The 12,381-nt window shown below is 33.4% G+C and overlaps 1 long non-coding RNA gene and 1 other non-coding gene across 2 annotated transcripts; both read right to left on the bottom strand.

The window, feature by feature from the left end:
- Window positions 1-6,511: 6,511 nt before the first annotated feature.
- LOC111907594 (uncharacterized) lies at window positions 6,512-8,778 on the bottom strand. Its single transcript, XR_002855604.3, has 2 exons — window positions 8,252-8,778; window positions 6,512-8,140 (listed from the first exon to the last, which is right to left on the bottom strand). It is a non-coding gene; the product is annotated as an uncharacterized LOC111907594 (long non-coding RNA).
- A 3,325-nt stretch (window positions 8,779-12,103) lies between these two features.
- LOC111907598 (small nucleolar RNA R71) lies at window positions 12,104-12,211 on the bottom strand. Its single transcript, XR_002855608.1, has one exon. It is a non-coding gene; the product is annotated as a small nucleolar RNA R71 (small nucleolar RNA).
- Between the last annotated feature and the right edge of the window lie 170 nt (window positions 12,212-12,381).

Raw genomic sequence — 12,381 nt, 5'->3', positions numbered from 1 at the left:
ACCCTCCACCAATCAAGCAAGCGGTGGGTGTGAGTGTACACCCATTAAGCGCCATTTTATAGGCCGCAACCTTATACCCACCTTATAGATCGGCTTCGTGAATGAGGCCTACTACCGGTAAGACTAGCATTTAGTTATACGTATATATATTATTCTAGTAATATCATATTAGTATAGGGTTGTATTTTAAAACTTTTAAAATCTAGGGTTTGAAATTTAAGTTGTCTAAATTAAAGCTTTTAATCACAAAAGTAAATTTCAAAACATGAGGGTAGGTTTTAAACATTTAAAACATGGAGGATCAAATAACAAATAATTCCAATTAACAATTAATATCCTAATTATCTAAATTTGATTTATTCAAGATTTCTTTGAAAGATAATTACCAAAATAGTTAAATAATTAATTAATTATCATATAAGGAAATTAAATATTTAATTAGTTGATAAATATCTTTTTCTAGATCAAGATAATAGTCATATATATCATAAAATCGGATTTAGGTTGATCTATTATGATTAAGGTAAGTTTCCATAAGATAAACACAAAGAAATCCCGAATCTGGTCATTCCTGACGCCTGGACTCGCCGAGTGCACAAGGGGACTCGCCGAGTCAGGCCTACTTGCCGAGTCCACCTTGGGACTCGCCGAGTCAGTGACTCAGAAACCAAAAAATCGAATTTTGTAGGTTTGTTTCAGTTAATCAAGCAACAATTTAAAGAAAACCAAGCTAGGCTCTGATACCACTGATGGGTTTTAGCCATAAGAACTTTCCTATGTGCGCATGCAAAACCCTAATGCTTGGATCTAGGCTTTCTACTAAACATGCTTTTGAATCCAAGACTTCTAATGACTAATTAGGTTAAATAACAACATTGAAACAGATGTAGAATCATACCTTTGAGTTCCTTGTTGATCTTGAGGTCTTGGAGCTTCTAGAGTCACAAATGTCACTCCTCTAATGGCTTACAAACACCAATAGCAATGAAGATGATTTAGGAGAGAGGAGAGGGGAGGAATTCGACCAGAGTTCTCTTACTTAATCAGAGGTGTCGAATTCCCTATGTCATGGGGTCTATTTATACTTGTAGACTCCTTAAGGGTTACAACCTAAACCCTAATTGGATAATCTTCTCTTAAGGCTATCCAAATCCATTCCATAGATAAGCATATGGACGATTTTAGCTATCCTAATACTCTTAGAATTCGTCCAAAGCATATCCTAATGGATTTACAGTCTAAAGCTTAACTATCAAACAATTGACAGTTTATACCCCTTTATTTAATTAATCTCTTTAAGTCATCAAATTAATTCTAATTAATTCTATGACTTATATTAATCAAATAACAAATATATTATTCATTATATTATTCTCATAATATATTAATAATATTTACTCTCTCTTAATAAATCATCCTATCAAGTTGCTATGATGAAGGCAACCCAAAAGGACCATGCACAACCGGATCAAATACTTGCCTAATATAGTTGCAGCCTTAGACACTATTCCAACATACTGATCATAGGAAACACCATTAGAATGTAGGAAACACTTGCAATGAAGTGTTAGAACCAAAAATGAGGGATGAAATGGACTTCACGACCAAACCAACATGGTTTTACGGCCCAAGATGTGTTCACGGCCCATGAACACATGAAGGGTTCACGACCCAAGATGTGTTCACGGCCCAAGAACACATGAACATTTAATGGGTTTACGGCCCATCTATGAAGGGTTCACAACCCTATGAAGGGTTCACAGCCGTAAACTCTTCAAGTTCATGAAGATGGTGATGAAAATGATGAATTTATAGATGAATACGATGCTCTTTACATGAATACGATGATTAACAAGTGAAGAGGGATGAATTACTTACATTTGTGGGGTGAAAAGAGAGCTTTTGTTCGATGAGTCTTGAGAGAGTCTTGATGAGTTTTTGGCCAAGGAGAGAGGAAATGAGGGGCAAATGAAGAAAGAACATATATATATATATATATATATATATATATATATATATATATATATATATATATATATATATATATATAGGGAAAGGTTATATGGAAAATAAAGAATTAGGGCAACACATGTTGGAACCAATAAAAGAATGACAACACATCACTTTGGAATAACTACATAAATAACTTCCATAGTACATTGCTTATGAATAAAGAAATGGACATGTGTCACTTGATCATTGGTTCCAGCATATGTTGCCCTAATTAATCATTTTCCATTGAACCTAAACCTATATATATATATATATATATATATATATATATATATATATATATATATATATATATATATATATATATATGGGGGTTCACGACCGTGAACCTAGTTTGCGGCCGTGAACATCCCTCGATGATGTTTCCGGCTCGAATCCATTCCTCTAATCCCGAACTGACACTTCTCAGCCTTCAATCCATAAGTATACTTGGCTTAGAGATTTTCAAACTGATCCAAAACACAGTAAGACCGAAACAAAAGCAATTCTGACTTCCTATTGATTGTGTTGACTTACAGATACAGATTTTGGGTTGTCACAAAGACTTTGAGAGGAATGTATAAGAACTTAGAAATCAAAGGTGATGGAGCCTGATATCTCATGAACCGGATCTGGACACCAAAGTTCGGTGGTTACAGAGAGGTTGTCATGAATGAAGCACACAAGACACGATACTCAATTTACCCAGGTTCAGACAAGATGTATCTGGACCTTAAGAGACTTTATTGGTGGCTTAACATGAAAGCTGAGATTGCTACCTATGTGGACAAGTGTATCACTTGTGCCAAAGTCAAGGTAGAATATCAAAAGCCTTTAGGTCTACTGCAGCAACCAGAAATCCCCGAATGGAAGTGGGAACAGATTACAATGGATTTCATAACCATGTTACCCAAGACAACAGGCGATCATGATACCATTTGGGTAATCGTCGACAGATTAACCAAATTCGTGCACTTCCTACCAATAAAGGAAACAGACAAGATGGAGAAGTTAACTAGAACATACATCAGAGAGATAGTTAGACTGCACGGTGTACCAATATCTATTATCTCTGACCGAGATAGTAGATTCACCTCACAATTCTGGAAGTCACTGCAGAAATCTCTGGGAACTAGGCTGGACATGAGTACAGCCTACCATTCTCAAACCGACAGACAGAGTGAGAGAACGATTCAAACGTTAGAAGACATGTTGAGAGCATGTGTGATCGACTTTGGTAAAGCATGGGATACCCATTTACCACTAGTCGAGTTCTCGTACAATAACAGTTACCATACTAGCATTAAGATTGCTCCATTCGAAGCCCTATATGGTTGCAAGTGCAGATCACCTTTGTGTTGGGCTGAAGTGGGTGACAGGCAACGGGCTAGAGGCCAAATTTCTGGCAGCACTCTCACTGGTCCGAAAATCATTCGAGAAACTACTGAGAAGATAGTACAAATCCGAGAACAACTTAAAGCTTCCAGAGACAGACAAAAAAACTACGCAGACAAGAGAAGAAAACCCTTGGAACTCCAGGTTGGTGACCACATCATGTTGAAGGTCTCACCCTGGAAGGGCATGATACACTTCGGAAAGCATGGAAAACTAAATCCAAGGTACATCAGACCGTTTTGGGTGCTGACCAATTCTCGATTGCCTTTATTTTGAAACAATAGAAAAGACTGTTCAGATAAAGGAACAATTAAAGACTGTTATCATTCATGAAACCTGATATCATTCATGAAACAATAGAAAAGACTATTCAGATAAAGGAACAATTAAAGGCTACACATAGTAGTCAGAAAATCTATGCTGACATGAGGCGCAAATCCTTAGAACTCAAAGTAAGAGACCGTGTCCTACTAAAGGTCGCGGTATGGAAATGTGTCATGAGATTTGGAAAAATGAGGTAAACTAAACCCCCATTACATCGGACCTATTGAAATCATGGAAAGGGTTGGTCCCCTGGCTTACAAACTCAATTTACCTCAAGAACTCAACAAAGTTCACAATACATTCCACGTATTTAATCTTAAGAAGTCTCATGAGAACCTTGTCATTTCTCTCGATGAGATCTAGGTCAATGCAAAACTTCACTTCGTGGAGGAACCGATGGAGATCATGGATTGAGAAATCAAAAGCTTCAAACAAAGTTGCATTCCTATAGTAAAAGTCTGATGGGACTCTCATAGAGGGTCGAAGTTTACTTGGGAACGTGGAGATTAAATGAAACAAAAGTATCTGCAACTTTTCAGTAGTTTTCCCTCCAGTAGTGTAACGAAATGATAGTGGAACAAAATAGTCTAGAACTTAATAATTCTGGGACGAAATTCCCTTAACGGGGGAGGTAATGTGACATCCTGGAATTCAGGCCAATGACTGTGGACGGTCAATTCACAATAAATCTCATTGAAATTTGACTCATTGAGTTTTAGTGCATCTTTTGGTAAATACATGAGTTCATATCAACTAATATAAGATACCAGATGGTACCTTACTTTCAAATGTATAAACTGGAAAAAAACGAATCAATCTGCTCAAACTGCAACCCTAGATAATGCATGTGAAAAATTGAAATTTCGTATTAAGCAGTTGTGAGAAAAAAACATTCCAGTCTCATAGTATATGTTTCCGAAAATATAAAGAACGTCCAAAACGTAGCTCGTATGCAAAAGATAAAACCGTTTTAAGAATCCAAACTAGTATAATACTGATTTTCTTAAAACTGCTAAAACCGTTTCCATATGTTGAGGGACTTGTACACCTCAGATGCAAATTTTGAGAGCGTTTTTGGACTCAAGCTATAGTCTAATATTTAATTTCATACTTGAAGTATTTTTAGTAAAAATATTATAAAAAAAAAAAAAAAAAATCAAACGTTTTGGAATAAGTTAATCGCGAAACCTTAAATTATTGATTTCAACATGGTTTTTATTATTGGTAATGTATTCCTGGAAAAATATAAAAATCAAAACCGGTTGATATGGATTTTAACGATGAATAGCCCAACACTCCTAAATTCGTAAACAACTATATATATATATATATATATATATATATATATATATATATATATATATATATATATATATATATATATATATATATATAAACACAGGTATGTGACATGTGTGATGATAAATTACATGTGATGACATATATATATATATATATATATATATATATATATATATATATATATATATATATATATATAAACACAGGTATGTGACATGTGTGATGACAAATTACATGTGGTTGGTTAAATTTTCATAAATCTTCCTATTCTAATAAAAGAATAGATTTAATCTCATATTGACAAGTGTCATACAATTAGAACTCATCATTAATGTTATATATCACTTATCATGCAACTTGTCAACCTATTAATTATCCATTTAAAATTTAAAATTTAAAATTTCCACTCTAATTACATTAAATTAATGATTGATTATGCATTTCAAATTTTAAATTTTAAATTTTCCCACTCTAATTATATTAAATTAATAATTGATTCTTCATTTTAAATTTCAAATTTTAATTTTCTCACTCTAAGACCATCTCCAACCCATCTCTATTTTTTTCCCATAAATGGAGTAAACAGTGTTTCATCTCCAACCCTACTCCATTTTCTATCCCAGTTTTTACCCCAAAATGTATATTCTTGGAATATTCCATTTTTATAACTTATATATATTGTCAAATACACCCCTCTACTAATTAAACTCTATATTTATGATTAATTAATATAAATTAGTATATAACATTATATTATAAATATTAAATATTGTATTTAAATTATTTTTAGTAGATAAAATAAACTAGAAATGTATAAAATAAAAATGAGAGGGACTAAAATTGACAACCAAACTTCACTTCCATTTTTAGAGATATGAATAGTATTCCCCCATTTATGGGGGAATACTATTCATATCTCCAAAAATGGAGGTGAAAATGGGGTAGGGTTGGAGAAGAATGAGGGAAGAAATGAAGAAAAAAATGGAGTTTGGAGGTGAATTGGAGATGCCCTAATTATATTATACTAATAACATTAGATTGAAAAATAAAATAAAATTAATACATATTATAAGATGATATAACTTCATATATTTAATTAAATCATCGATTATAATTTTATATAACTAAAAAAATATCGCTTAAGTAATAATTTATTTAAAATATCAATTAATAATTTTTGATTTTTTGATATGAAAATTTAATTAATATTATAACCGTGGTTCTCATAGGTTATAAACTAGTATACATTATATATGTCAATTTTGAATTTAAGAGACCAAGATTTAACAACTTAACAATTTTACATTTCCTATGTATAAGTTTAAATTTATATTATATGTATTACACAAATTTATATAACAAACTCATGACAAATAAAAATAGATTATTTTTATCAAAAATTATTTGTAAAAGTATTAAATATACATACATGTACATGTGTATACAAAAGGAAAACAACCAATAATAGATAGAATCTCAAAATACCAAGTACAGAAAATTAAACACCAAAAATCAAAATCATAAATTAAACACCAAAAATCAAAATCATTACACAACCTGCTTACTCGTACTCTTACATATAACTTTAAAATTAAACACCAAAAATCAAAATCATAAATCAAACACCAAAAATCAAAATCATTACACAACCTTCTTACTCGTACTCTTACAAAAAAAATTTGGGTATAGGTTGAGATACCAATGTTATGATTCTAACTAGAGAGTTTGGCAAGTATGGTCAGATCGAAGATTGTAAAGCTGTTGTAGATAAGGTCATCAGAAAATCTAAAGGTTATGCCTTTATACTCTTCAAACATAGGGTTCTGAGCCCCTCAATTTATATTTCCAAAAGGTTGTTGATGGTCCAACAACAAAAGCAACATCACAACCATCATCAACATCAAAAGTATGGAAATGGTGGCGATCATTACCCTTCAAAAACATAGGTGATGGTGTTGGTGGTGTAGGAGAGGCTCATTAGTGGGTGGTTATAACCCTGTTGTTCATCCACCATTGACTCCTGCTTTAGGGCAAGCATTGACTGCAGTTCTTTTAACTCAAGGAGCTACAATCGGGAATCTTTTAGGACTTGATGGACCTCCACAGGGGATTTCTCCTGCAATGAAATGTCTTCAATGATGAAAAGCCTAATCACCTTATAAGCCAACGTCTCTAACACATGCCCCTCTTATCTCACCATTTGAGTTTTATTTAGAACCTATAACCTCATGTTCCATTTTTTGATTTGATGTGAATGTTTTCAGAGGTGAAAAGGAGCTAGAACAAACATGTACATCGATAAAAATCAACACTCTAACATGTACAATGATAAAAAAAAAACAACCAAACAACTCCAATTTTTTTTTTTCTATTTGCTTCTTCGTGATCATCCAAGAACAAACACCATAATATTGTTGTTTCTTTTCTTCTTAGCCTTCGTTTTCAGCCAAGAACACACATCAGGACATCTCCAACCCACCCCCAAACTCTATTTATTCCTCTATTGTTTTCCAACCCTACCTCATTTTCACCTCTATTTTTGAGATATGAATAGTATTCCCCCATAGGGAAATACTATTCATATCTCTAAGAATAAAGGTTTGGTTGCCAATTTTAATCTCTAAGAATAAAGGTGAAGTTTGGTTGTCAATTTTAATCCTTCTCATTTTTATTTTATACATTTCTAGTTTATTTTATATACTAATTATAATTTAAATGCAATGTTAATATTTATAATATATGTTATATATTAATTTATATTAATTAATCATAAATATAGAGTTTAATCAGGAGATGGTGTATTTGACAATATATATAAAAGGTGTATTTGACGATATATATAAGTTATAAAAATATAATATTTTAGAAATATACTTTTTCAGATAAAAAATAGGATAGAAAATCGTAGAGTAAAAATGAAACATTATATCCTCCAATTTTTTTAGTTCATTTATGGGAAAAAATGGAGATGCGTCTAGAGGAGTCATTACATGTGCAACCATGATTACATGTGCAACCATGAGGGAAACAACCTCTTTCAAACCCCTTCCTTCCTTCCCACCGATTTCACAGCAACACCCAAACTCCTAAAGATTTTTATTGTTGTTCTTCATTCTTCTTTGATTACCTGTCAAGAACACACCCATTAGAGTGGTCGATTACCTGTGAAATCAAGAGAATGGCCCCTTTTTTCCCCATTTCCTTTGCTGTTAATCGAAACAAAGATGATTTTTTTTACCTTTCTTCCTTGTTTTTTTGCCTATTTCTTCGTCCCCTGTGATGAACCACCGGCAGTGGTGGTGCTACGGTGAACCATCGAGGCAGCAACCCCACCTATCGCACTTTACTTCCTCTCAGCAGCCTAAACGATCTCTACTTCCTATCTCCTACTGGACCCTTCTTCTGACCTCCTCCCCTCACACACTCTCTTCTGCTCCCATCGACCAACGACCGTCGGCGCCTCGCGTGCTCTGTCGCTGCTACTTGCGTCGCTTCAATCGGACCCATTTCCTCCTTCTCCCTTCGCACCTCATAGCCAGGCCAGAAAGAGAGAAACCTCGCTGCTTCGTCCCTTCCCTCCCTTCGACCTCATCGATCCCCGGAGAAAGACCCTTCTCGCAATTGATCAACCAAAACATCGGATTAGTGACTAGGAGACTTCGTGATTTTCTTGCCGGCTGACGTTCGTGTTTCTTTCCTTTACTCGATCAACATATGACGAGGACGCAAACATAAAAGCCCTAGAATCCTTTTAACTTTGATAAAATGACCAAATAACCCCTGATAAACATTCATTTCAAATAAACCCTTTTCCCAAACTTAGGTTTATTTAAAACAAAATAGCCCCCCCCCCCCCCCCCCCCCTGGAGAATTCTTAACAAAATTAGTCCAAGTCTCAAACTTTAATTCCGCTTAAACCATTTCAGTCCCTCCCTTGAATTATTTTAACCAAGGTAGTCCTACTTTGGTTAATTAAATTACCAAATAGCCCCTATAATTTAGTGAAGTTAAAAAACAACCTTTATAGTGTAAATTCGTTACAAAACGGCCCGAAAGTATTTTAAAGTTCAATAATCGTGGCATTGCGGTTTCTCACATCAAGCTTCTCAAAATAAACTGATTCCGTACAAATTAAATTCACGCTTCAAGGGTGAGTGCTTACGATCCCCTTTTCAATAATATTAATTATTTCAGGGGGGAAGGGTGATACATGTGCCTATATACTTTGTTTATGCAAACAAATTATCCTTTTATGCAAAAATACAATAAGTCTAGTTTATAAAAATGTTATTTAACAATGTAACATATTGTTACAAATAAACTAGTATAAAATTTTCGTGTACATATTATAGTCATTTTATCGTGAAATAACTAGTCCACACAACAAATGTTACATGATACAAAAATATATGATTTAGGTGACATTGTATGTCATAAAATACTTATCATAAAACATTGTAGTATTTCAAGGATTCAAGTTATTACTATGCATGTATATTTATATGTTTAAATACATAAAGTTCATACATGTACATATGTTCATTACTTTGGAACGTACCTCTTATAAAAGGGAGTACATTACATTTTTACAAACATATCAATCATACTCGACTTTTATAAACTTTATACAATGAAACTCATTTTGCCTAGTGATTTATCCAAAAATAAGTTAGGGCTAAGAGCTATTGACATACATTAGTTAAGGGCTTTCTAGTGAGACTATATTCATTAGTCGAGTCTAAAAACTTAGCATACACACACTACTATAACCGTTAATCTTCGAAGAGAGATACATATGTATAGATCTATAAGGGTTTGACATCCTCACCTGCAGTTGCTAGCTACAACCTCAACCGATCAATCAAAGCAGGTGATAAGTATCTACTATTGTTACTACAACTTCCGCTGAAGCGTTGTAGAGGGAGGGTACATTCAGTCACATAGCACGGTTATAGGACTCACTATAAACATTAACTGGAATCTCTCTCTCTCTCTCTCTCACTACAAACCATGGGCTTGGTTTCTTTCAAAACTATTTTAAGTATGGATTTACTTATGCAACAGTATAGTTTGGTTTTCAAGTACATTAAAGGATTCTTTAAAAACATAGTTTTAAGTTTGGATTTACTTATACAAAGATACATTTTGGCTTTCAGAGATTCTTTACAAACATCGTTTTAATTATGGATTTACTTATACAAAGATAAATTTTGGCTTTCAAAGACTCTTTGCACACAGTTTTAACTATTGTTATACATACAAAGAAAATACTTTTTAGACTTTTTAAAAGTATTACTGTTGTTAGCATAAACCTGTAATTCTCACCAACCTTGTGTTGACCCTTAAAATTCCATGTATTCTCAGTAAAATCACTAAACAAACATTCAAGACAGATTGGATTACAGGTGACCTAGTTTACTAGTTGTTGTAATACGAGATATCCATGAAGACCACGATGTGGTGACGGTTGACCACGTCGTGTTGGCCAGAATTTGGCAAGTAAATATGTTCCAGACATTAGATCATTTCTAGAAGTTGGAGGCTTGAGGGATACGATAATTAACGAAGAAAAACCCTTCCAAGAACCCTTGGAGGGCATAATTCGACTAGAGATCAAAGGATAAAGATAATAGAGCAAGGATTCGCATCTATACATTCGGTTTGCTTAGTTTAATGATGTTTAGCTTGGTTTACCTTTTGTTTATGTGTTTTTCAGCTGTGGTTATGGGCTAATAACCCTTGCTTTCGTTTAGATTAGATTAACTCTTGAATACTATGTGTTGATTTCTTGTGTGACGGATTAATGAAGTTAGTTTTTCTTTAAATATTGTTTGATAAATTTAAACCTAGATTTTTTAAGTTTCTATCTTTATTGCCTTGTCTCAAGATTGTGTAGTTAAACTGTAGTTAAATGCAAGAAATCGATTTACCTTACTATTTATGATCATTAAATTGTTAGAGCTAGTGATTAGTCATATCCTAGTTTAAGTGATAAGTTAGTTGCTTAAGTGCGCTAGAGAGGAGTATTTGATCATAATATTTTTTTTTATTACTAGACTTAACCAAATAATAGTAATCTGTAGATTTATCATTCAGAGTCCAAATTACCTTTAAAATCAATTTAGTGTCCTTACATGAACGTTGGGGTTAAAGTTATTGAATTGACTTATGCTAGTTAGTCTGATCATGATGACCGGTAACTTTTATTTGGTAACTAATGGAATTAATCCATTGTCTTGAAATCAATCGTAGGAAACATGAGGGCTTTAAAGCTAAATGAAAGTATTATTTATTCTTGATTTAAAATCGTCTTTCTAGTTGTTTACTTTAGTAATTAGTTGATTATTTTAATTAAGTGAATCTGAACTTGTAAAACCAGATAAAACCCCCCGCTTTTAGTTAGTTAGTTAAGTTTTTTTAGGTTATAAATTTAAAAGTTGATAGGTATACTTTATGCACATCAAGTTTTTGATGTCGTTGCCGGCAACAACTTATTTGATTTTTAGTTTAATTGTTTTTAGTTATTCGATCCTTTTTGTGGGGTAAAAACTGCAAAAAGTTACTTTTCTGCATTTATTTTCTTGTCTGAGCAACAACCACGCCGTGGTCATCTTAGCCATATTGTGGTTACGTTTCAGTCAATCTTTAGTTTATTTCTTTTTTTTTTGTTTTATGTGTATTTTCTAGTTTTATCCTAGCAAGAAAAATTGGGGGACATCACAACCATGACAGTAGAAGATTACAAGTGGCATATGAGGAATGACAACATATAAGGTCTTGATCCACCAAAAATCCCAACAACTACAAAGTTCGAACTACCGGGACATATTCTTGGCATGCTAAAGGAACTACCATTCTTTGGGAAGGAGCATGAGGATGCTTGTGAGCATATAGAAGAGGTGGTGGAGATTTCAAATTATTTTCATGCACCAAACATAAGTAAAGATGCGGTGATTCTTTGACTCTTACCGTTCACATTGAAGGGTGAAGCTAAGGAATGGTTAAAATCTCTCCCCTTTGGAGCAATCACAACATGGGCTGATTTTAAGACTGATTTCATAAACCAATTTACCCTCCTTCAAAAGTGGTGAAGCTTAAAAAGAAACATACAAAAATTTCAACAATTATAGGGGGAGTCGCTATATGAAGTTTGGGAGCGTTACAAGAGATTGTTACGACATTGCCCTCAACATGACTTCAATGTGCAACAAGAAATATCAATTTTTTATGATGGAGTCAACATATGAACTTGCCAACTTCTAGGCTCTTAGGCCCTGTTTGGTTGGGGGAACTAAGTGGAACAGAACAGAACTGTTATTTTTCAGAAGGTGTTTAGCGCAAGTAGAAATGGAACAAATTTTTTTGACC

The sequence above is a fragment of the Lactuca sativa genome, chromosome 8, assembly GCF_002870075.4.
Source record: "Lactuca sativa cultivar Salinas chromosome 8, Lsat_Salinas_v11, whole genome shotgun sequence".
Classification (NCBI taxonomy): domain Eukaryota; kingdom Viridiplantae; phylum Streptophyta; class Magnoliopsida; order Asterales; family Asteraceae; genus Lactuca; species Lactuca sativa.
Note: the sequence above shows the minus strand (reverse complement) of the source record. Positions and strands in the feature narration are given on the sequence as shown.